This window comes from Hylobates moloch, unplaced genomic scaffold (assembly GCF_009828535.3).
Source record: "Hylobates moloch isolate HMO894 unplaced genomic scaffold, HMol_V3 SCAFFOLD_3, whole genome shotgun sequence".
Lineage (NCBI taxonomy): Eukaryota > Metazoa > Chordata > Mammalia > Primates > Hylobatidae > Hylobates > Hylobates moloch.
The window spans coordinates 115,241,031-115,266,965 of NW_026652278.1; the positions used below are offsets into that span (position 1 = coordinate 115,241,031).

Genomic DNA, 25,935 nt, shown 5'->3' on the forward strand with positions numbered 1-25,935 from the left:
AAAGGAAAGGAAAGGAAAGGAAAGGAAAGGAAAGGAAAGGAAAGGAAAGGAAAGGAAAGGAAAGGAAAAGCATGTATGTTGATAAGTTTTGGGTCTGTGTCCCCACCCAAATCTCATGTCGAATTGTAATTCTCAATGGTGGAGGAGGGGCCTGGTGGGAGGTGAATGGATCATAGGAGCAGACTTCCCCTTGATGTTCTTGTGATAGTGAGTGAGTTCTTAGGAGATCTGGTTACTTGAAAGTGTGTAGCACCTTCCCCCTTCGCTCTCTCTCTCCTGCCAGCCATGTGAAGCTGGGCCTGCTTTCCCTTCACCTTCCGCCACAATTGGAAGTTTCCTGAGGCCTCCCCAGAAGCAGAAGCTGTATAGCCTGCAGAACCATGAGCCAATTAAACATCTTGTCTTTATAAATTACCCAGTCTCAGGTATGTCTTTATAGCAGTGTAACAATACACTAATACATATGTCAATTTAGTCTTCTAATTTTGATAAATAATGCCTAAAATTATAAACATAGTGAATATGGGATAGTTACTATGTGATTGTCTCTCATGGATCAGCAAGGTAGTACACTTGAACATTTTCTATGTATTGTAATTTCTGTTCTTTTTGTTTTTATACCTAAAATTTAGAAATTCTGGTTTAAAAGACTAGAAAGACCATTGTACTGAGATTCAGAAACTGAATCTCATCCCAGTTTTGATACTTACTGGTTGAATAACTGTAAGAAAGTTTTATTTTTGCTGAGGAGGGAAACAAGAATTTATTGAACACTTATAATATGTATTTCAGGCAATTTAGACATATACCTAATTTAATTCTGAGAAGAAAAGAATGGCATAATTAATCTTTTCATTTTATAAACAAAGCCGCCATTTTATAAACAAAGACTCAGAGAGATGAGTCACTTGCCAAGATCACTCAGGTAGTAGATGCCAGAACTGTGTTTCAAATCTGGCTCCAGTCTGTATATCCGTAAAGCTATCTCATGTAGACTTTCAGGGATTATGTGTCCTTATCTGTAAAAACCATGAGACTGATGAACTATAACGTCTCTTTATCCTGATAAAGACCTTCCTTTTTTCTCTTGGCATAATTTCTTTCTGAAGTAGTTGTGTTATCAATAGTTCATTGCTTTTCATTGCCATGTAGTATTCCATGCTAAGTATGTGCCACAGTTTGTTTAATCATTTGCCTGTTGAAGGACCTCTGGATTGGCTCCAGCTTTGGATTATTATAAGTAAAGATTCTCTGAACACTTGTACAGACTTTTGTGTGAACATCAGTCTTCATTTCTCTGGGATAGATGGCCAAGAATACAATTGTTGGGTCATGTAGTAGTTGCATGGTTAGGTTTTATGAAAAACTGCTGAACTGTTTTCCGGTGGCTGTACCACTTGGCATTCTCACCAGCAATATATGAATAACCCAGTTTCTTTGTATCTTTGCTGGCATTTAGTGTTGTCACTATTTGTTACTTTAGCTATTCCTTCAAGTGCGTAGTACTGATCTCATTGTGGTTTTAATTTGCCTTTCCCTAGTGGCTAATGATGCTGAACATTTTCTCATGTGCTAATTTGCCATCTGTGTTCCCTCCTTAGTAAAATGTCTGTTCATGTCTTTTGTCCACTTTCTAATTGGAGTGTTTGGTATTTTACTGTTGAGATTTGAGAGTTCTTTATATATTCTAGATACTCATTTTTTTTGGTTAGATATGTGGTTTGCAAATACTTTCTCCTATTCTATAACTTGCCTGTTTATGCTCTTATCATGGACTTTTACAAAGTACAAGTTTTTAATTTTGATAAAGTCCAATTTATCAATAAATCCTCGTTTGAATCATACTTTTGGTGTTAAGTCTAACAACTCTTTACCTAGCTGTAGATTCTAAAGATTTTCTCTTTTTTTTTTCTAAAAGTCTTATGTTTTACATTTAAGTCCATGACCCATGTTCAGCTAATTTTTGGATAAGGTGTGAGGTTTAGGTTTTTTGTTTTTCACTTTTAATTTTTTGCCTATGAATGTCCAATCATTTCAGCATCATTTGTGTAAAAGGTTACTCTTCCTCCACTGAATTGCTTTTACACCTTTATCAAGTTTGGTATATTTATGTGGGTTTATTTCTGGGATCTCTATTCTTTCCCATTGGTCTATGTGTCTACCCCTCTGCCAATGCCTTACTGTCTTAATTATGATTGCTATATAGTAGATGTTTTTATCAACTAGAGTGATTCCTCCTAGTTTATAATTCTTTTTAAAAATGTAATCTATTCTAGGACCTGTACCTTTTCACATATATTTTGGAATAAGTTTGCTTATATCTACAAAACACCTTGTTGGAAATTTGATAGGCATAACATTAAACCCATAGGTCAATTTGGGGAGAATTTTCATCTTTACTATGTCGTGTCCTTAAGTCCAAAAACATGGCATGTCTCTCCATTATTTAGGTCTTATTCAATGTCTTTCATCAGCATTTTGTAATTTCAACATACAGATCCTATACATGATTTGTTAAGTTTATACCCAAGCCTTTAATTTTTCTTTGGAGTAATCTTAAGTGGTATTGTGTTTTAAATTTTGCTTTGCACATTACTGTTAGTATATATTAATGCAATTGATTTTTGTGTGTTAATTTTGTGTCCTATCCTGCAGCTCCGATGAACTTACTTATTAGTTCTATGAGTTTATTTGTAGATTCCTTAAGAATCACAGATGGGAATCATGTCACCTCAAATAAGGACAGGTTTAGTTCTTCCTTTCTAATCTACATGGCTTTCATTTATGTTTTCTTACCTTATTGTAGTGGTTAGAACTTTCAGAACTGTGTGAACAAAAGTAGTGAGAGTGGACATTCTTGCTTTGTCTCTAATCTTAGAGAGAAAGCATTCAGTTTTCACCATTAATTACAATGTAAACTGTAGGTTTGTTATAGATGCTCTTTACTAACTTTCTCATCCCTAACTTGATGAGAGTGTTTTTGTCTTCTGTTTTTGTTTTTTCTTTTTATCATAAATGGGTATTGGATTTTGTCAAATGCTTTTTCTGCATCGATTGATAGATCATGTGATTTTTCTTCTTTAGCCTAGATTATATTGATTGATTTTTAAATGCTAAATCAGTCTTGCAAACCTGGAATAAATCCCACTTGTCTCTTGTTTTATTTACAATATTTATGGTTTGTGTGTTTTCTTTTGATCTTCATATTTGGATGCTTCTTTTCATGTTAATTTTCTTTTTTTTTTTTTTTTGAATCAGAGTCTGGCTCTGTCACCCAGGCTGGAGTGCAGTGGCGCAATCTCGGCTCACTGCAAGCTCCGCCTCCCGGGTTCACGCCATTCTCCTGCCTCAGCCTCTCCGAGTAGCTGGGACTACAGGGGCCGGCCACCACGCCCGGCTAATTTTTTTGTATTTTTAGTAGAGACAGGGTTTCACCGTGGTCTCGATCTCCTGACCTCGTGATCCACCCACCTCGGCCTCCCAAAGTGCTGGGATTACAAGCGTGAGCCACCGCGCCCAGCCTCATGTTAATTTTCTTATCTATGGAACAAGATGATTGTATTACTTTCCAATTGCTGCTGTAACAAATTAACACAAATTTGGTGGCTTAATACTTTTAATATTTTACAGTTATGGAGGTTAGAAGTCCAAAATGGATCTTACGGGACTAAAATCAAGGTGTCGGGGTCCTGTATTGCTTCCTGAGACTTCTAGAGGGGAATCAGTTTTCTTGCTTTCTCTAGCTTCTAGAGGCTTCCCTCATTCCTTTACTCATGGCCACTTCTACCTTCAAAGCCAGCAGAGGCTGGTTGAATCTTTCTCACGTTGCATCATCCTGACCTCTTTTGCTGTGCCCCTATTCCATTTTTAAAGATTTTTTTTTTTTTTTTTTAGACGGAGTCTCGCTCTGTCACCCAGGCTGGAGTGCAGTGATGCAATCTCAGCTCACTGCAACCTCCGCCTCCTGGATTCAAGTGATTCTACTGCCTCAGCCTCCTGAGTAGCTGGGCTTACAGGCGTGTACTACCATGCCTGGCTAACTTATGTATTTTTAGTAGAGACGGGGTTTTACCGTGTTGGTCAGGCTGGTCTCGAACTCCTGACCTCATGATCCACCTGCCTCGGCCTCCCAAAGTGCTGGGATTACAGGTGTGAGCCACCGCGCCCAGCCAGGATGTTTCTGAATACACTACACCCTCCCTCCCAACTACAAAACCTAGTTTTATGGTCAACTGCTATTGACCATATTATGGTCTCCCTATTTTATGGTCAACTGATTGGCAACATTAATTCTATCTGCAACTCTAATTCTCCCTTGCCATATAGCATAACATATTCACAGGTTCTGGGGATTAGGACATGGACCTCTTTGGGGGTGGAGCATTATTCTGTATACCACATGATGTATGTAAGAGGGTTTTGCAAATTTTAATGCACTCTTTTAATATGTATTGAGCATTAACAATGTGCCAGGCACTGTGCAAGATGCTAACCTCAGCTTAGTTTTCTCTGCTGCAAATAAGCACTTGTCTTCACTTCAAAAGTTTTTTTATTCTTGGCAGTAAATCTCACACAATCCCTTTCACAAGCAGTACTGGGCTACTTAGAGTTCTTGAAATCCATCAAGGTTTTTCAAAATTGCATGACTTGGAACATGTTTGTTTTTCCTAGATTGTCACTCTCTGGCCCCTTCTGCTTAATCAGGAAAGCCTGCTCCGTTTCCTCCCTCCAAACCCCTAGCTCTGTGATTCTTATTGCAGATGCTGGTGCCTCCATTACGACCCTTTGCACACTGCTAACAATGTTTCCACACTGTGCTATAATCTCCAGTTTATTGTACAACATCTCCAGTAGACCAGTAAGGTACATGAAAGTACGGATTGAGTTTTTATTTACTTTATATCCTCAGTGCCTAGCACAATTTCTGGAGCAAACTTGGCACTCAGTATTTTGCTGAATATATGAACAGCCCCTTAATCCTAAAGATTTGCATTCAACTTCTTTTGTTTTCTGCTTCATGGATTCTGCTAATTTATCCAACTATTTGCTCTATGCATAGGACTCAAATACCACGTTACCACTTTCCCAAATTTTTGGTGTTTGCTGGAAAGACCTCATTCTCATGGGATTCGCCATATAATTTCAGACTCACTGTGTGCAAAATATAATTTTTAAAATTTTCCTGCCAAATAAGCCCTGTTTAAAATTCAGGTTAACACTGTCTCTACCTTCTATTAGCTCAAAACTTTCATGTTGCCTTTCTCTTTTTCGAATCACATGTCCAATCTGTTGCCAAGGCTCATGAATTGCCCTCTCACAAATTTTTTTGTTTTATTCTGTTTTATTTCTTCCGGAGTTTCAGGACTTCACCAGGAATTAGAAAAGTGTATTCATAAAAACTCTGCTCATTTGATATTTTAGATCCCTCACTGAGATAAAATAATTGTGTACAGAATGTATAATGAGACTTTCAGATAATACTGTCTTTGCAAAAGAATTTTTTGCTGCTATTTCCATTTTTTCTTGCTACTGCTTCAAATACAAGCAGAAATATATCCGGTTCTTAGTTTCATTATTTGTTAGTTTTACTACAATCACAGTTATATTGTTTGATTCTATACCTTTGTGTTGAGTGAAATCAAAATATTTTACCCTAAAATACATTTCTTTGACATCTTTTGAAATGGCTGCCACGTGGCCAGCAGGCTGAAGAGTGCTGCAAAGCTATCTTTTGCGGGAGAAATTTGCATCAGTAGAGAATCTCCATTAATGCAGCCAGACTTTCCCTTTCTAGGCCTTTCCTGGATGTAGGAGAGATTAACTAAGAGTCTGACACCTTTAAAGGTCTGAAAAGAAACATTTACCATCTACACTTCCTGAAGGCTGCTACCTATGAGGCTTCATCTACATAACAAGGCCATCTTCACTAACCAAGCCTCTTCTTTTCTTCCTCCCATAACCTGTCTTAACACTAACGACTGTTTTTGGCCATGCTCTGAGCCAGCATTCTTTTTGTAACCTCAGGAGGGTATATAAGTTTCTGTACTTCATTGAGGAGTTTGGTCTTCATTCTGAAGGCTCTCATGCATGTTAAACAAATTTGTACACCTTTTCTCTTTTTAGTGAATCTAACCTGTGGCAGTGATTTTTAGTGAACTGTTAGGGGGCCAAGGGCCTTCGCCTCCACAGTGTAGAATACCAAGATATAACTATGGAATATGTAGGTGGTAATAGAGGATATATATCTTTATGTCACTTTGGGTTTAGAGAAAATGAAATTAGGAAGAACAGTCTCAGGTTTTTCTTGACTTCTGAAAATAACCCGAGATACTTGACAATAGTTCACAGGAGGAAATTACATGAAATAGATGTTGTAACATGGAGAATATAATATACTGTTTCCTCCTGTCTTACTCAGGGTTAAGGAGTTTTCATTTTTAAAGTAAATGTTTGTTTCTGCATGACTAATAGCTTAAGGAAAATAATTCTCATATTTTAACAAAGAATTTAAGAAATTCCCTTAGAACTCAGACCTAGCTAGGGTGACTACAAATACAGTATGCATACATTTGACAAAATTACCACTTCCTATCTTAGTACCAGAAGAAAAAGCAAGATAGAGAGCCAGCCTTGTTGGGAGATGAAAAAGAAGGAAACGAGACAAACTCCTAGGTATTAGACAAGTCCTCCCCCAGCCCAGCACCACCTCAGAGCCCCATACATCTACCTCCTTCCCAAACACGTAAACTGATGTCAAATAACATAATATGAACTGATTTGTGCAAATAATTGCAAATACTTTATAATTAAACATCTAGGGAATTATATATGTGAAATAGATATCTCTGCACATACTAAAGATTTAATTGCATCCTGGATTAAAAGAAATTTTGACCCAAGATTGAAAACAGGTGCTCAATCACTTCAGGTCCCAACGGTTGCTTTGTAAGCGACGGACACTGGATTCTGTGCCTTCAAAAATGTTTTCCCCAACCTCATTGTTTTTTGCCAAATACTCATTAAAGAAGAAACACAAAGAACTCCGCTGTTAGATTTTTTTTCTGGGTTTCTTGAATGTTAGAAATCAACAGGATTAGCAATGTTTGATTGGAAAATTTTCTTAAGCATTTACTCTTGTGATTTGTCTCTAATCTGGAAGGAAACAGCTGACTTACTAAATCACCGTGTTACATCTTATTCTTCCAGCTTGTGAAAATTCAGTATCTGGAAATTAGATTGTGACTTGTCTCACTTTCTACCTTTATGTTTTTAACTTTATTCAAGTGAGGAAATAACATGTAATGGGAAGGTATTAGATATTCTTCCTCTTATTTTGCTGATGGGACAGTGAGCCCATCCAAAAAAGACATAAAAATGTATTTGAATAGAGAAATATACTAACAATTCTTGTTACTACTTTGTTGACTTGATCATTATAGAAAACAGAAGTAATTTGAATTTCCCCACTCAGTCCAGGAATTAGAGAGATCCTTTATTTAATTACACAACATACATGGATTGAGCCTCGGGCACTGTGCTGGGGACTGTGGTATAATGGTGAACACAACAGATGCATCCTGGAGCCTTATAGTCTAGAAGGAAAGACAGATTTTAAACAAATTATTCTAAATAAATAATTAATTGCAACTGTGAAAAATTTTACAAAGAAGTACAAAGTATCTAAGAATCATGTCATTGAGGGAGACATATCATGCAAAGCTTCTGAGGTTAGAAAAACCTTGGCACACTCCGGAAACTGAAAAAGCTCCAATGCAGCTGCAGCATAAAGAACTGAGGTGTGGCTGGAGAGAGAGGCAGGGGCCAGATCACAGTGATCTGAGGCTGTGTTACCAAGTTGGGATTGGATCCTGCAGACAATGGGAAGCAACTGAAGAATTTTTATGTTAAAAAAAAAAAAAAAGTGATCAGATTTGTGTTTCAGGACTATCACACTAACGACAGCGTATAAACTAGTTTGGGTAAGCATTGATATGACTTGTGGCAGTGGTGTTACTGGAGAGCTTGTGAGAGACACAGAAAGTAGAACTGTCTTCTTGGTAACTGATGGGGTATAAGGAGTAAGGAGAAGGTTTTTGATTTGATCAAGTGAGTAGACAGTAGTGTCTTATACAGAGACAGGACATACTAGAGGAGGAGATTTTAGTGTGTATGTGAGGAGAGGACATCATGTGTTCTCTTTTGGAGCTACTGAGTTACAGGTGACTGTAAAATATCTACACAGAATAAGCACTTATTTATAAGGGTCTGATGCTGAAAAGTGAAATCCAGGCTGGAGATATTTGGTTATGATTATGGTAAAGAAGCCATGGGAGTGCTGAGATCACTTAGAAAGACAGTGTGGTGTGACAGAAGATGACAGAACAGTATGACCATAGATCCCAGTGTGCCTGGGATAGTCTTAGTCAACATCCATTGCCCCAGCACAATCATTAATTGTGCCCCTTGATAGAGTTTGAATATGTGTCCCCACCCAAATCTCATGTTGAAATATAATCCCTAGTGCTGGAGTTGGGGTCTGGTGGAAGGTGTTTGGATCATGGGGGCAGACCCCTCATGCGTGCTTGGTGATAAGTGAGCTCTTGCTCTGAGTTCACATGAGATCTGGTTGTTTAAAAGTGTGTGGCACTTGTACTTCCCTCCTCCCACTCTCCCACTCGCTCCTGCTTTTGCCATATGATGTGCCTGCTCTCCCTTCACCTTCTGTCATGACTGTAAGCTTCCTGAGGCCTCCCTAGAAGCTGAACAGATGCCAGCACCTTGCTGCCTGTAAAGCCTGCAGAACTATAAGCCAATCGAACTTATTTTCTTTATATTCATAAATAACCCAGTTTCAGGTATATCTTCATAGCAATGCAAGAATGGCCTAACAGAAAATTGGTACTGAGAAGTGGGGCATTGCTATAAAGATACTGAAAATGTGGAAGCAGCTTTGGAACTGGGTAATAGGCAGAGGTTGGAAGAGTTTAGTGGGCTCAGAAGAAGACAGGAAGCTGAGGGAACGTTTGGAATCTCTTAGAGACTGGTTAAGTGATTGTGACCAAAATACCTTCACCCACAAACCTCAAATCCCCAAGTGCACACAGGCACAGACACACACCTACATCCACAGGCAAAGAAAATTAAGGTAGCAAGGAGGCAAATCTACACTGTATTAATGAGGTTTTCTGTATAAAATTAGAGGTAAAGCTTGAATAAGGTACAAATGCATGTTAAAAAGTAAAGCCACATGTCCATTTAAAAACATTCCCTGGGCTGGGCGTGGTGGCTCACGCCTGTAATCCCAGCACTTTGGGAGGCTGAGGTGGGTGGATCACAAAGTCAGGAGATCGAGACCATCCTGGCTAACATGGTGAAACCCCGTCTCTACTAAAAATACAAAAAATTAGCCGGGCGTGGTGGCAGGCGCCTGTAGTCCCAGCTACCCGGGAGGCTGAGGCAGAAGAATGGCGTGAACCCCGGAGGCAGAGCCTGCAGTGAGCCGAGATCTCGCCACTGCACTCCAGCCTGGGCAACAGAGCCAGACTCCGTCTCAAAAAAAAAAGAAAAAAAATTCCCTGTTATTTGCTTTTTCTTTATTTTTAATAAACATTTTACTTTGAAAAATTTTATTAATCACATAAATCCCTTGGAGGCTGAAAATGTTTCTTGCTTGACAAATCATATAAGACATTTCAAGGCCAATGCAATGGCTCTAAATGCTTGAAGATTTTGTTCCTAGTGACAATATGGGAAATTGAAGATGGGGGAAGGAAAGTTCTATATTACAGGGGATGCTGAATATTTCATTTCTTTGGACATATCTTCATAAAGACACCACTAGTAAGCAGTATGGCAGAAAAAAAGGAGCTTTATACAGTGCACCTTTTAGTCAGAAAATAAAAACAGGTTTCTTATGCATTTAATTGCCATGCAGAAAAAAGCTTTAAGGCAACTCATAATTTTCTGCATCTGATTATCAACACTGACCTATATTTACACTTGAGCTTTGTGTGTATGGAATGGGAGACAGGGTCTCACTCTTGCCCAGGCTAGAGTGAAGTGGTGTAATCACCGCTCACTACAGCCTTGACCTTCCCAGGCTCAGGCGATCCTGCCACCTCAGTCTCCTGAGTAGTTCGGACTGTAGGCGCACATCCGCAGCTAATTTTTGCAGAAACAGAGTCTTGCTGTGCTGCCCAGGCTGGTCTCGAACTCTTGGGCTCAAGTGATGCGCCTGCATCGGCCTCCCAAAGTGCTGGGATTACAGGTGTGAGCCACAGCGCCCAGCCTAGTGAAGAGATTTAATTAATAAGGGGAATAACTCCTTTATTTTTACCTTCATATTTCCTGATTGAAACTTTCTTATTGTTTTCTGTATTAGGTCCCACAAAAATAGTGTCCAATTCAAAGATAAATTTGGGGACTTAAGTACAATATTTCAACCACTAACACACACGTGTGTTATGAGCCCTGAATAGGAATAAGATATCTTCAGAAATGTGGGTGGTACTTGGGATCTGCCTCACAAGAAGATTGCATGTGAAATTCTCTGAAGGTTCCCTGTGATGCACAAGGCAGAAGAAGCAGGTGTACACGAAAAATCAGAAGAACCAAAGCTCCAGGTTCGTGGTCTTCGATGTGAGAGATTTGCCATTCCCAAAGACATTGTTGTTTCTACTACATGTGGCTTAGCAAGCAGGACGTGGGGAGGGCCCTGGCAAGACATGAAAGGGAAGCTTGATATCAGAGGTGAGACCCAGTACTATAGAAATGAGTGCTTTTTCTTCTTAAAATTTGGGACTAGAATAAGTAAATGTGATATATTCTTACAGTGGAATATTGAGCATTTATTTCAATAATGTTTTAAATATCCATTGTCATCTCGTTATATAAACACATCGGAAAACATGCACAGGAAAAAAGACATCTACCGCCATTTTGTTTCTTCCCAGTTCCACTTTGTGTATAACTAGTTGTACTTCGTTTTCTAGCCTTGGATATTTGTGTGGTTGTCTACTGTATATTTATAAGAATCCCAGGACGAGCACCGGGACTCATGCCTGTAATCTCAGCACTTTGGGAGGCTGAGGTGGGCGGATCACTTGAGGCTAGGAGTTTGAGACCAGCCTGGCCAACATGGCGAAACTCTGTCTCTACTAAAAGTTCAAAAATTAGCTGGAGATGGTGGCACATGTCTGTAGCCCCAGCTACTTGGGAGGCAGAGGCAGCAAAATAGCTTGAACCCGGGAGGTGGAGCTTGCACTGAGCCGTGATCGCGCCATTGCACTCCAGCCTGGGCTACAGAGCAAGACTCTGTCTCAAAAAAAAAAAAAAAAAAAGAATCCCTCTTCACCTAAACTTACCTTGCAATCTAACTATGACGAACACATGGCATTTCTTATGTCTCAGTTTTCTTGCCCAGATGACTGCCGTGACTTCCTAGCAACTGAGAGAAATGACCGCCTCTGCCCCTTCATCCTCTTTCCTACTGCCAAGGTGATCTTTCTCCTATTACTCCTAGGGCATGCACTTTTAATTTTTACTTTTATTTACCTATTAATTTTGAGACAGAGTCTCGCTCTTGTCTCCCAGGCTGGAGTGCAATGGTGCGATCTCAGCTCACTGCAACCTCTGCCTCCTGGATTCAAGCAATTCTCCTGCCTCAGCCTCCCAAGCAGATGGGATTACAGGCGTGCGCCGCCATGCCTGGCTAATTTTTGTATTATTAGTAGAGACGGGGTTTCACCAGGTTGGCCAGGCTGGTCTGAAACTCCTGACCTTAAGTGATCCGCCCGCCTAAGCCTCCCAAAGTGCTGGGATTACAGGTGTGAGCCACCGTGCCCAGCTAGGCATGCATTTTAGCTCTAGAAATGGATTTAAAGTTGTGTTGTGTGCAGTTGCCCTACTGACCCATCCTTGCTTCCTTCAGTGCAGTTCCATCTTATCTCTTTTATAGTCTAGGTTTTCAAATAGCACTTTTTGAGGACAGGGGGAAATAGGTCACTACTAAACAAGCTTGAAAACCACTCTTCTACAGAATACTGTGCAACTTCTTTACATGGAATGTGATCTGATCTCTGCTTTCCTATCTAGCCTTCCCTTTTTTACTTCTACCTTCTTACCCTCTGAACTCCATATATGCTGTATTAGTCTGTTCTCATGCTACTAAGAAAGACATACCCGAGACTGGGTAATTTATAAAGGAAAGAGGTTTAATTGACTCACAGTTCAGTGTGGCTAGGGAATAGGCCTCAGGAAACTTAAAATCATGGCGGAAGGGGAAGCAAACATGTCTTTCTTCACATGGTGGCTGGAAAGAGAAGTGCCGAGCAAAGGGGGAAAAACTATCAGATCGGGCCAGGCACAGTGGCTCACGCCTGTAATCCTAGCACTTTAGGAGGCCCAGGTGAGCAGATCACAAGGTCAGGAGTTCAAGATCAGCCTGGCCAACATGGTGAAACCCCATCTCTACTAAAAATACAAAAATTAACTAGGCATGATGGCAGGCGCCTGTAATCCCAGCTAGTCAGGAGGCTGAGGCAGGAGAATTGCTTGAACTCGGGAGGCAGAGGTTGCAGTGAGCTGAGATCGTGCCACTGTGCTCCAGTCTGGGAGACAGATTAAGACTCCATCTCAAAAAAAAAAAAAAAAAAAGAAAAGAAAATCAGATCTCGTGAGAAGTCACTGACTATCACGAGAACAGCATGGGGCTAACTGCTCCCATGATTCAATTACCTCCCACCAGGTCCCTCCCACAACACGTGGGTATTATAGGAACTACAATTCAAGATGAGATTTGGGTGGAGACATAGCCAAACCATGTCATGTGCCATGACCATTCTGCCCTCTATACCTTTGCACACTCAGCTTTTAGAATGTCCTCCTTCTAGCTCCACCCACCACCAATGTTGTCTGCCATCCACCAAAGCTAAGCTCAGTGTGCCCTTCTCTGTGCAATATTCCCAATTCTCCCAGACAGACTTTGATGCTTATATTTATCAGGCTTATTGCTTATTAAGGAGCAGAAACTGAGTCAAGCCATCAAATATGATAAAAGAGAGATAGGAATTTCATGAGAATCAACAAAAATAAACCATCATAAGACTGTGCCACCTGAAGTGTCAAAGAGCTTTAGAGACCTCAAGCAATAGGCTGGGGGTAGATCTTCAATGGAATGTCCTGTTATTGTCAGAGCAGTTCAGCTATCCTTTTCTGTCTACTTCTCTTCTCTCTACCAAATAACTTCCTCACCGTCTACTCTGTATACCTGATTTCAAATTCTTGTTCTCCCACATGCCGGCTATATAATCTTTGGCAAACTACTAAATAAATCACTTTGTGTGTCATCTGTACAAAGGTGAGATAGGAAAAGCATAAGATTATTGAAGGAGAATATGTTAGCTATTGTAGTCCATCAATTCCCAAATGCACATTTTCATCCACGTTTTAATACCTCTGAAGTCGGGCTGGATTTTACAATTGCAGTCTGGCAGACAGGAGTCAAGTTGTGAGGTAGTTGTTATTGCCTGCCCATGTGCAAACGTGCTTGTTATTCCTGGCTGCATGACTGAACAACTGCAGCCTCTCCATGTTTGACTCAGGAAACTATTTAAGGACCATTTGAGGCAGGACTATGAGTCCTGGCTGCTGTCTGAAAACCTTTTATTGACACTTTTTGATAAGATCAAGAACATTCCAGTATCAAAACACAGAATAGGTTTTGGAAAAAATCCAGAAAACAATGATGCAGCACTCTTTTAAGAACTGCTACATCTTTTAAGAAATGCTGCCCAATGCTCTTGATGGCCACAAGATTATCTTCTATAGAAAAACACAAGCATTGCCGGGCGCAGTGGCTCACGCCTGTAATCCCAGCACTTTGGGAGGCCGAGGCAGGCGGATCACCTGACGTTAAGAGTTCGAGATCAGCCTGGCCAACATGGTGAAACCCCATCTCCACTAAAAATACAAAAATTAGCTGGGCATCGTGGCAGGCGCCTGTAATCCCAGCTACTCACGAGGCTGAGGTAGGACAATTGCTTGAACCCAGGAGATGGAGGTTGCAGTGAGCGGAGATTGTGCAACAGCACTCCAGCCTGGGCGACAGAGCGAGACTCCGTGTCAAAAAGGAAAAAAAAAAAAAAGAAAAACATAAGCATTAATGACTGAGTCAAAAAGTAATTCAGAAAAATCAGACTCTGAATGTGAAGTAGTTTTAGGGACCCCAATAAATTTATTTTGCTTACGTTTTTCTTTTCAGGTGTGCACAAGAATGATGTGTGATAAAATCTGTGCATAAATCAGCATTAAAAAGCCCTATTAATAAGTATTTAATATAAAACTATAAGTGATAAGGAAGCATTGTGTCAAGAGTGAAATAGCAGCATTTAAAAAATTTTCATTGTAGTCCATAAAAGAAAAATGCATCATATAATTGACATCTTAGATTTGATGAAATGTGATATTTGGCCAGGCACAGTGGCTCCTGCCTGCAATACCAGCACTTTAGAGGCCAAGGCAGGCAGATCACGAGATCAGGAGTTAAAAAGCAGCCTGACCAACATGGTGAAACCCTGTCTCTACTAAAAATGCAAAAATTAGCCAGAGGTGGTGGCACACACCTGTAATCCCAGCTACTCAGGAGGCTGAGGCAGGAGAATCACTTGAACCTGGGAGGCAGAGGTTGCAGTGAGCCAAGATCGTGCCACCACACGCCAGCTTGGGTGACAGAGCAAGACTGTCTCAAAAGAAAAAAAAAAGAAACAAGGAAGAAATGTGATATTTTGGTTATTATTACCTAAAGATTTTTGTTTAGTCATCACTTTTACTAACTCATGGTCCCGCATTGCCCTTCTCTTCATGACTTTGAAGATTCTATTTCATAAAGTAACTGCCTTGGCCGGGGGCGGTGGCTCACGCCTGTAATCCCAACACTTGGGAGGCCGAGGTGGGCGGATCACGAGGTCAGGAGATCGAGACCATCCTGGCTAACACGGTGAAACCCCGTCTCTACTAAAAATACAAAAAATTAGCCGGGCAAGGTGGCGGGCTCCTGCAGTCCCAGCTACGTGGGAGGCTGAGGCACGAGAATGGCGTGAACCCTGGGGGCGGAGCTTGCAGTGAGCCGAGATCGCGCCGCTGCATTCCAGCCTGGGCGACAGCGAGACTCCATCTCAAAAAAAAAAAAAAAAAGTAACTGCCTTATTCTCTCCATAATTTCCAGACTGGAGCAGCTCATTCTTTTTTTCTAACAGTCTTTTTTTTTTTAATTAAAAAAAAAAAAAAGAGAGAGAGAGAAACCAAGACATCTTTAGGCTATGGCCCAGGCTATGGATTGGCTGTCTTTAGATCTTGAGCCTGAGCCCATCCCTATTCCCATCAACTGTGGAGGCACGGCCTAGAGCTAGCCCATGAATTTGTTTTCATCTTTGCATCCCTAATACTTTTAGCACAGTACCACACCTAGTACCAATACATAGTTGTTAGATTGATGGGGGTATGAATCAAAATTATCTTGGAAGCAAGCGAAGTCCATGACTCACTTACCACATAGAGCTGGACAATGAATTGAAAAGTTTTAATTGTTTTTTTCAAATCACAATAGCATCCGTACCTTACTTGCTATTACAAATATTTGATCTCAATTTTCTATAAGTGTAGTATTTGAGATTTTTTCATGGATTAAGGTTTCCTAGTATCTATACATTATCTTCACTGGGGAATTTTTCAGCAATCATTTTGATGGTCTAATTGATTAACTTTTTAATGGAACATAAATACTGCTTGATATCTCTGGGCTACAGCAGCAAAATATAATCAATATTCCATTCCTTGAGTTGGCCAGACATAGCTATAAAATATTAGTGATCTCTTATGCACACTTTTCTCTCTGAAAATGCTTTTTTTCTCCTCTTACTTCTTTCAAAATTGAACAGAAGTGAATGGAAGAGATAGCAATGCCTCTATCTTTTCTGATGAATATAGATTCATCAATTTTATTGTCTTTGGTATCAAGCCCAGATCGTCATATTGGCATTAAGATCCCTCTGTAATTCGTCCTTAGCTTACTTACCCAATTTTGACAAGAAATCTTCCCTTCCACTCATGTAAGTCTTGTAAATTGACCACAGTCACGATGTGCCTATCACCTATTTGCACCTTCCAGTATTTCCTTGTGCCATGCGCTAAGGGTAAGCTGTCTTTTTCTTTTCCTCTTCTATGAATCCTATTTTAGGATAAGGTTCAACTTCTTCTTCCTATAATGATTAATACTTTATATTTTATAGCAATATATAATTTATGCTATGTGTTAACATAAATATTTCTCTTTGCTCTTAATTCTCAATACAGCACCCTTTTAACATTTAGCATAGCAGATCTTTCATAGCAGATCTTTTTTTTTTTTTTTTTTTGAGATGGAGTCTCGCTCTGTGACCCAGGCTGGAGTGCAGTGGCGGGATCTCGGCTCACTGCAACCTCCACCTCGCGGGTTCAAGTGATTCTCCTTCCTCAGCCTCCCGAGTAGTTGAGTAGTTGGGATTACAGGTGCCCACCACCACGCCCGGCTAATTTTTGTATTTTAGTACAGATGGGGTTTTGCCATGTTGGTCAGGCTGGTCTTGAACTCCTGACCTCAGGTGATCCACCCACCTCAGCCTCCCAAAGTGCTGGGATTACAGGTGTGAGCCATCGTGCCCGGCCGATAGCAGATCTTTAAACATTTTGAAGATAACCATCAGCTGCAAAACCTCTTATGACTTTCAAAAAAAATCCAGAGTCTTTATTATGGGCTACAAGGCTCTAAATGATATAGCTGTAGCCTTCGTTTCTGACCTCCTCTTTACCATGTTTCCTCTCCCTAGTTCCACGTGATATTTCCTAGGGCCTTTGCACTGGCCATTTCTCCTGCTGGATTCCTGCTTCCCCAGTAGTGGCTCACTCCCTCACCTCATCATGGCTCTGCCCAAATCTCACTTCCTCAGAGAGACCCTTCTTGGCCACCCTCGCTAAAGCAGTCATCACCTCTCAACCCCTATCACTCCAGCCAAGCTTCATTTTCTCATGGCAGTACTTACCATTACTGTCACAAAATATTAATTTGTTTATTGCCTGTCTCTTCCTTCTACATGTGAACTCTCATAAGGAATGAGGACAGGGGCTTTGTCTGTCTTGTTCATAATGCATTCATCCTCCTTGGCATGATGTAGGTGCTTAGTAAATATTTATTAAACAAATGCATAAATTATTGAGAGTATGAATAAAAAAACTGAATTAGGTTTGATCTCCAAACCTAATTCTGTGTAGTGTATCCACTTCACAGGTGACTATTTGGGATTTGGGAGGGAAAGAGATTTGTGAAAGTAACATGGCCAGTGAAGGAAACAAGCCAAAGTAGAAGACATTCCTGTTATTCTCAGCTGCTTAAAATTTCCCGTTACTCACTGTCCTCTTTCTTTTGTATCTTCCTCTAGGAGGCTGGTTGTCTTATTTAATATACGTAAAAATGTAAATTGATACTTTGTTTTTCTTTCCAGACTTTAACTCAGCCTGAGCACTCATCTTACTCCATACACATGACTTCTATTGATTTATGTGTTAGAAAAATCCAAATCCATCTTGAAAAGGGAGACATTTTCCAATATTGAGATTATTTACCATATATACAATATCCCATATACAATATTGATATACAATATTGAGATATTTCAAGAGAATGTGATGTAAGCCCAGATAATATTAACAATACAAGGAATATTTACAAGGGCTCATATTGTAAATATATATTTACAATTACACAATATACTTGCAATTATACAATATGAATATAAAGATTTGCACAGTTGTAGTATTATTGGAATAAGTACCTTTTCTAAGTAACTTCAAGTGGGCAAACACCTTTATCGATATATTAATTCTTATATATTAGCTAAAACTCAATGTCCCCACTACTTTATCTTCTCCATCAATACTGTAACTTCCTATAGACAGATATAGTCTTTTCATGTCTTTAGATTCCTCAAAAAGTAGCCAATGTATATAATGAATTTTTTTGCAGTTTTATTAAAAGCTAACATTCTAAACCATATGGCAGTATTGCAAAAGAAAAAAGAAAATAATGTAAAGCGGTGATCACTGTGAAAACCCAGTTCCTAGACTCAAGTACATTTTTTGTTTGAAATTTGAAATGACTTATTTTTAACAATAGGTGGCGCTTCACAGGTTTTTTTGTGTGTTAGGTTAAATGCACTGGCTATATGAAATATATCTGTGCTATCAATTTTTTAAGTTAATACAAGAACATTGATTCATATAATACATTGGTAAGTAATGGAAACTATTGCTGTTAAACTTACCGTATTTATGGAGCATCAAAACTAACATTCTAAAAGATTATTAAAAAAAGCAGCAGCAAATATACCTTTTGAAAATATGTAGGATTCTGTTTTTTTACTTTTCTATTTATTTTCAACTTTTATAAATGTTATTCAATCACTTTTTAAAATATACATTTGCTTTTTTTAACTCAATGACCACAAAGAGTTTACAAATTTTATAGAAGGGATTTTTACTATTTATAATGATCTCTATCTTAACTAGAAGTACAATATTAATGATTGAAAATTCCAGATAAATGATAAGGTGAGCAGGGCTCAGCAGGTGTGTAATCTCAAATTATTAGCAGATAGCTGCTCCAAAATCCCTCGCCCTCATGCACACACATGCACACATACAGCAATACTATTATTAAAATCAGAGTTCTCAGGCTCAGAAAAACAAAAGTAAAATGGAATTGCCTCAAAGCAGTTATAAAAATCATTATTTGGGGTGAAGGACCTAGAAAAAGGGGGCCTTAAACATTTCCTCATCATACAATGTGATTGAGGCAATGATAACTAATAATTTGTACAGAACTTTAAAGCTTACAAAGTCCTTGCATATATAATGAGTCATTCAGTAGCACTAGGATTTGGGAAGATCAAGTATTTTTATTAACTTCAGGTTATTGATGAGAAAGCAGGTTCAGAGAAATTAAGTGAAGGTTACCTAGCTAGAAGCTGGCAAAGTTGGGACTTCATATCATCTGATCCTATATCTGGTACTCTTTTTCATAATACCATGCTATTTTCCTAGTTATAATACTGGACATAGGGGCATTATGATTAAATATGACACATAAGCTAAAGTTATAGACCGTGATATACAATTGTGGATAATATCGTCAGAACTCAGGTCTTCAATACATGTATCCTATCTATTATTATAGACCATTTGAAATGTTTATATAAATGGAGTTATTAGAAATGTGCCAAGAAAATTACAAATCAAGGGAAACTCTAAGTATAAACTTTTTTTTTATTTTTTATTTTTATTTTTTTGAGGCAGAATCTCACTCTGTCGCCCAGGCTGGAGTGCAGTGGCGCGATCTTGGCTCACTGCAAGCTCCGCCTCCCAGGTTCACGCCATTCTCCTGCCTCAGCCTCCCGAGTAGCTGGGACTACAGGCGCCCGCCACCACGCCCGGCTAATTTTTTTGTATTTTTTAGTAGAGACGGGGTTTCACCGTGTTAGCCAGGATGGTCTCCATCTCCTGACCTCGTGACCCGCCCGCCTCAGCCACCCAAAGTGCTGGGATTACAGGCGTGAGCCACCGCGCTCAGCAAACATATTTTTTAAAAACCTCTTTTGGGAAGTTTTGTATGTTTTCTTTTTTCTTTTTTTTTTCTTTTCTCTTTTTTTTTTTGAGATGGATGGAGTCTTGTTCTGTCACCTAGGCTGGAGTGCAGTGGTGCGATCTCTGCTCACTGCAACCTGTGCCTCATGGGTTCAAACAATTCTCCTGCCTCAGCCTCCAGAGTAGCTGGGATTACAGGCACCCACCACCATGCCCGGCTCATTTTTGTATTTTTAGTAGAGACAGGGTTTTGCCACGTTGGGAAGGCTGGTCTCCAGCTCCTGACCTCAGGTGATCCGCCCCCTCGGCCTCTCAAGTGCTGGGATTACAGGCGTGAGCTACCGTGTCCGGCCTTCCTTTTTCAGTATTAGTCATTCTCTATTCTTAAAGGGTATGGCTATAGTTGTTTTATCAAATAAATATTCTACTTTTTTTCTCTTCAAATAAAGGATAAACTGTAGCCTTTGACGTGGGCTATTTCAATAGGAAATAAAGATTATAGTGAGGAAGCCCTAAGAGATGCTTTTTTTGTTTTGTTTTTGTTTTAATGAGAACACACTTTTATTTTCTTACTGTGCTATCTTTGGGGGACAGTTACAAGTTTAAATTAACGTAGGTTCTTACGTGCTTGTCTCTGAAGATTAAGATAGCAGTAGGTAGTTGTGGGAATGAGAGATTGATAAATTTTGTTGACCAGAATCAAAGATGATACCAGATGATCATTATAAGGGCCATTCCACTTCTTGTTTCAAAATACAAATCGGCGAAGAGATGGCTAATCTTTTTTCTCATGAAAATAAAGAACAAGTGAAGGCTTAGAGGGGAACATCTGACATCACTGGAAGAGGAAAGAAGACAGGATTTATTTTGCAATTAGCTAGATAAGAATGAGGACTGTTTTGTACTAGGGCAAAGATGTTTCCTTATACAATCTTACCATGTGGGTTTAATTAGTAAAATCTTTAATATATAGTACGGATGCAGTTTATCTGAACTCTTGTCACTTTTATTCTCTCCAAAGGAATATGGCACTTAAGAAATAAAGCGCACCAATTTAGGACACTTCCAGGTACATTTCTTTCTTTTCTGACAACTTGCAGAAAAATAGAATCGCCTGTGACAAAGTACACAAATGATTAGTTGAATTATAGAGCTGACACAAACTACAAATCATTCAGTGTAATTTACTCAATGTGTTGCTTGATTTGCCCACTTCCAGAATTTGAAACCAATACGGAACATTCGTATTTCAAATAAAGCAGAAGGATGAGAATTACGCTTATGAAAATGAAGAGAATGTTTATGGAAAATTTACAGAATAGGTTGGTCTATTTCTGTCAACTACAAAGATTGTTTACAAAAGGCAACTGAAAATAAAATGGCCTATCTTTGCCAGCTTTTCTTGGGAAGTATAGTAATATAGTGACTATTGCCCTAAAAGGAAAGTAAAGAGAACTTAGTTTCCATTACCGGTCTTCATTGATTTATTACATGCTTATAGGCTAACTCATCAATGTCTGTGATTATTTAGTTTGTGTGTTTGTTTCTCAACAAGATAAAAGACTGTAATACATTTATTTATCATGACTTCACAGAAACATTAGGAGAATTAATAACGTATTATTTTTCAAGAGCTTGGAACACATGATTGTTATTTTTATTTTGGCAAATAAAGTAGATATGTGAATAAGTTAAGCTTCCTATAACTGTATTAATTTTTTTTTTTTTCTTTTTGAGGCAGAGTCCATCTATGTTGCCCAGGCTGGAGTGCAGTAGCGCCATCTCAGCTCACTGCAACCTCTGCCTCCCGGGTTCAAGCGATTCTCCTGACTTAGCCTTCTAAGTAGCTGGGATTAGAGGCACACACCACCATGCCCAGCTAATTGTTTGTATTTTTAGTAGAGACCAGGTTTCGCCGTGTTGGCCAGGCTTGTCTCCTGCCCGCCTCAGCCTCCCAAAGTGTTGGGATTGCAGGTGTGAGCCACCATGCCTGGCCATTTTTTTTTTTAATCACTAGAAGTTGTGAGGAGTTACCGAATTTTTTTAATTTCACTTTATTCTTTTTCAAAACTCAAATTAACACAAGCAATGGCTAATCTTGTTTTCACATGAAAATTAAGGACGAGTCAGGGCTCACTTTCCATTCCACTTTATTTAGGCGTATCTTAATAAACTAAAAATTATTATAAGATTTTTCCCATTGATATTTGCATTGTTTTTCATTTTTGGAAAAATCTCATACTCCAGTTATCCATTTTTAGTCAAGTTACAATGTAATTAAACTTACCAAGTAAAAAACAATGTATACTTTAAGCTAAAAATTTAGAATTTCTACAAAGTCTTATAGTTGTGGGGAATCAGAAGGAGAGGCAGGTTTCATTCAATGTCTTTTAGATCCAAGGTGATAGGGCTATACTTACATTTATTTGTAATGTAATATTTAGAGAAAAACATATTAATGCATTTTAGTGCTAAATGACGTGGAGGGTTATTGATCAACTCTGTACAGCATATTTAATTTCTTAATACAACATGACCCATGGTGATGGTGTTTTACATAAAAATCTCATGGATTTTATTATTATGATTTAAAAATACTTGATCTCATGAAAATTATTTTAATACATTTCTGGTTGAAATAGAGTGTATTCGCAATAGAAATCTTTCAAATATATTTTGTAGGATTTATGAAGGTAGAATGTTCAGTGCTCCCTCTCCAGGTTTTATCATATTGGTGAACTGACCGCTCAGCTCACAATTGTGGTAATAGTCAGTTTTGAAGAACCAAATAAGATACTCTGATATGATATTCTATTTTTGATTTGTCTGTTCCAAATACATTCACAAGAAACCTATCCATCACTAGTAAAATTTCATTACATCCCAAAAATCTAATGAGATCTATGAAAAAAATACAGTGAAATCAATTTTATTCTTTTAAATAGCCTATTTTAATACAATTCATAATATTAGGAGTGAATATGTAGCTTTTTCGCTTGATTCTCATTCTATGCTATTTTCTAGTGATGCTTTTTTATTGTTATTCATGTTCTTAACAATGCTCTGTGTTCTTTAGAGGCAATTCCAAACACAACTTTAATTTTTGAAAGTGCTCAGACATTTGAAAGTCGTGTGTGTGTGCGTGTGTGTATTATGTATGTATATATTTATAAAGTTTTAACAGAACCACTCGCTATTGTAAATAAGGAAACTAAAAATGTACTTTGAACTAAAAATTTCCATACTTGTATGTATATATGATTTAGATTCTAGAGTTTTGTTATTGTTTGCTTTGTTTTGCCAGACTTTAAGCTACTCCTGATATATATAGTACCTGGAAAAATATTTCCTTTCCACTAAGTTTTTGGTTTTTAGGTGGCTTTTAAAAGTTTCTATGGAACCTTCAATTCCACAAAAAGTTATCCTCACTGCAGCATGAAAAGGCACAATTTTGATAATAAATGTCTAAAATCGCATAGTTTGTAAGAAAGTAGAAAGCAAGTTTCCTACTTAAAGTGTTTTTTCCCAGTCATATCAGCTATTACAATTATAAAACTTCTTGATAAATTTTTTCTATTCTAATTAATTGACTTTTAGCTAATTAAAAAATATACGGGTTGGTATTTTTTGCAAAATTATACAACTATATTACAAAATTGAAAGAATTTGTTTTTTCTCCATGTGCTTGCTTTTTGGGAAATCATATAACAAGCCAAGGTAAAGCAATTATTTAAAAAACCCATAGCAGAAAATTTCACCTTTATTACATATCCTTATATTACATTTGCAGTAAAGAGTGCCACCTTTTGAACTTTAGGTTTCACATATTTTGAACTTTGTTGTAAATAGGAACTGTAATGTTATATAATCATCTTTTTGTGTCAATATACGTTTTCCCTCTAGTTGATCAGAAGTGATGATGGCTTGGCATACAACTTTTTTCATTTTCTTTTATTCTTCACAATTCTTTTCTAATTAAACTTAAGAGTAGAGTCCACCAATCCTTTTAATTAAGATCGACAACTAAAGATTGCTAACTAAATCCGAATGTATTCCTCTATGACAAACTGCATTTGCAGAATTTTTAGAGGCACTCCCGAAGTTTTAAGAGGATGTTTATTACACGAGTCTGTAGGGCAACATTTCCAAGTTGGTACACATAAACGCAAGAGGAAACGATAGTTAAGGAAATCCTGTTCCAGGTTTTCAGGCAGCCCGAGTGATTGACACATGATATCACCGGAGGCGTGTCCTGGAGTGGAGGTGGAGGTGGAGGCAAGGAGCTGAAATTCTGCGGAGCCGGAGTGAGATCGCTCTGTAAAGCACGCAGTGGTTTGCAGAGTGATATCAGCAGAGTTCCCTGCCCTGGATAAGGAACAGCTACAGTCGCTGTTAAATGTGCCTGAAAAGCAATTTGCAATCTTTGCATTAGGTGAGTACCGTTTCCTTCCGTAGACATTTTAGGAAAGATAAGGTGAGAAATGTTGACTTTTGCAAGGAACTGAACATTTATTTCTTTGAACTTGCTTTCCAGCTAAGATTCTGGTTGCATTTCAAAACACCGGTAGTATTCCCACTGCTAAAACTAATGCTCTTAAAGTAAATGCTACCGCTAAAAGAAAAAGCAGGGTCCCTTTCACCTCTCCTTAACCGAACAGTAGACGTTTAAAGTCTGAAACGATCGAATTTGTGAAACACAGAGCCGTTAATGCCTTTATGCGAAGAGGGGTAGCACTCGGTGTGTGGACCAAATGCGTGTTTGTTTAGGCATTGTTGGCGACCGAATCCCGAGCGAAGCATTGGTTTAAAACCTGAATTTCCCGTCTCTGTGTATTGATTCCTAACGTGCAGAGGCGTTGCTTGAACGTTGTTTGAACTCCTAGGCATTCCAGGGGGCAAAAGCACCTCGGCAAAAACGTGCAGGACTGCATGTTACTTTGGTTCGCGGCTGACACGCCGACTGTGCGCCGGCCTGTCAATCACCGGGAGCAGCAACAGGGAGCACATGGCAACGGGCTGCGGGCGAGCTGGCCAGCGGCCCGCCCCGGGTCCCAGCCCTTCGAAGAAAGGGACATTCACGAGCTTCTATCTCTAATCCTCTGTCGCAGGCATTTCGGCCGTGGAATCGCAGGCTTGGAGGACTGGGTGTGAGCGCTGCCCGGGAGAGGCTGACCTGCCGGGACCGGAGTGCCCGGGGACGCTGTGCCCCCACTTGCCCAACGTGCGGGATCGGCAAAGCGCGTCGGCCTGCGCGGGGGACAAGGGACGACGCCCGCCTTTCTCTCTCCGAGAAGGATCCCCAAACCTCACTCTCTTCACTCCTCCCCGCTAAAAAAAAAAAAGGGTAAAAAAATCCCCCTCCTCCCTCCCGGCCGCGGCGGCCTCTGCCTGGCAGGCGCGTGCTCCGAGGTCTCGCCGGGGTACTGCGCGGCTCCGTGACCCGCCCGCCGACGCCGGTTCGGGCCCCGACCTGGGCGCTGCGGAGTCTCGAACGCCCGTGACGTGGATTTTTCGCTCGTCAGGAGGCCGCCATCCCTTCCTTCGTTCCCCGCGAGGAGCGACCAGAACCCGAGATAGTTCTCTGAGCACACTGTGCCGTCAGCTGGCCCGTCACGCACTCGACTCTCCGCCACTCCCCTACTTGTTTTTCTGAGACTTGGAGAGCCTTCCTGAAGGATTTGTAAAAACTGGTTCTTGGAAAGGGGCTGCAGGAGAAGACCTCCGGAGGTGGATGTTACTGAGCCGCCCGGCGAGCACTAGCCGTGAGAGGTCCGGGCCCGGCCGCGCGGAGCCGCCGAAGAACTGCCCTCCGCAGCCGGAAGGGGGCCGCGGGGAGCGCTCCTGGCGGCTGACGGCGGGGGCGGGGGAGGCCGCGGGCCGAGGCGCTCCAGCTCCGGCGATGCCGCCTCGCCCTCCCCGCCGCGGTTGATGCGGCGCGTGCACGCCGCCGCCCGCACCAGGACCTGGGCCAGGTCGCACGGCTTGGCCCCCGGCCACCGCTTCGGCCTAGGTGAGTGTGTGCGGCGGCCGCCCTCGGCCCGCGGGGCGGTAGGCGCGCGGGCGGGGCTCGCTCGGCGCGGCAGGTGCGGACTCGGCGGCGCTGCTGCCCAAGCCTGGACTCCAGGAGGGGAGGGGAGGGGAGGGACTACCTCGCGCGGCGCTGCCCCTCCCGCTGCTCCCTGCCCCCTGCCCCCTGGGGGCCGCGGCTTCTGGGGGCTCAAGGTTGGGTGGCGGGGTGGGCGACGGTCCGCCGCTGCGGAACGT

The 25,935-nt window shown here is 40.3% G+C and overlaps 1 protein-coding gene across 2 annotated transcripts in view; it reads left to right on the forward strand.

Annotated features, from left to right (window-relative positions):
* Positions 1–25,935, forward strand: part of SPRY1 (sprouty RTK signaling antagonist 1) — a 52,666-nt gene that overhangs the window by 21,715 nt on the left and 5,016 nt on the right. Inside the window, exons 1-2 of one of the 2 annotated variants that reach the window (XM_032146821.2) lie at positions 23,969–24,103; positions 24,780–25,681. The gene's annotated coding sequence lies outside the window, so the exon portion shown is untranslated. Of the gene's footprint in view, positions 1–23,968; positions 24,104–24,779; positions 25,682–25,935 lie in introns of those variants that run through there. The other variant, XM_058436730.1, reaches the window with a different exon arrangement.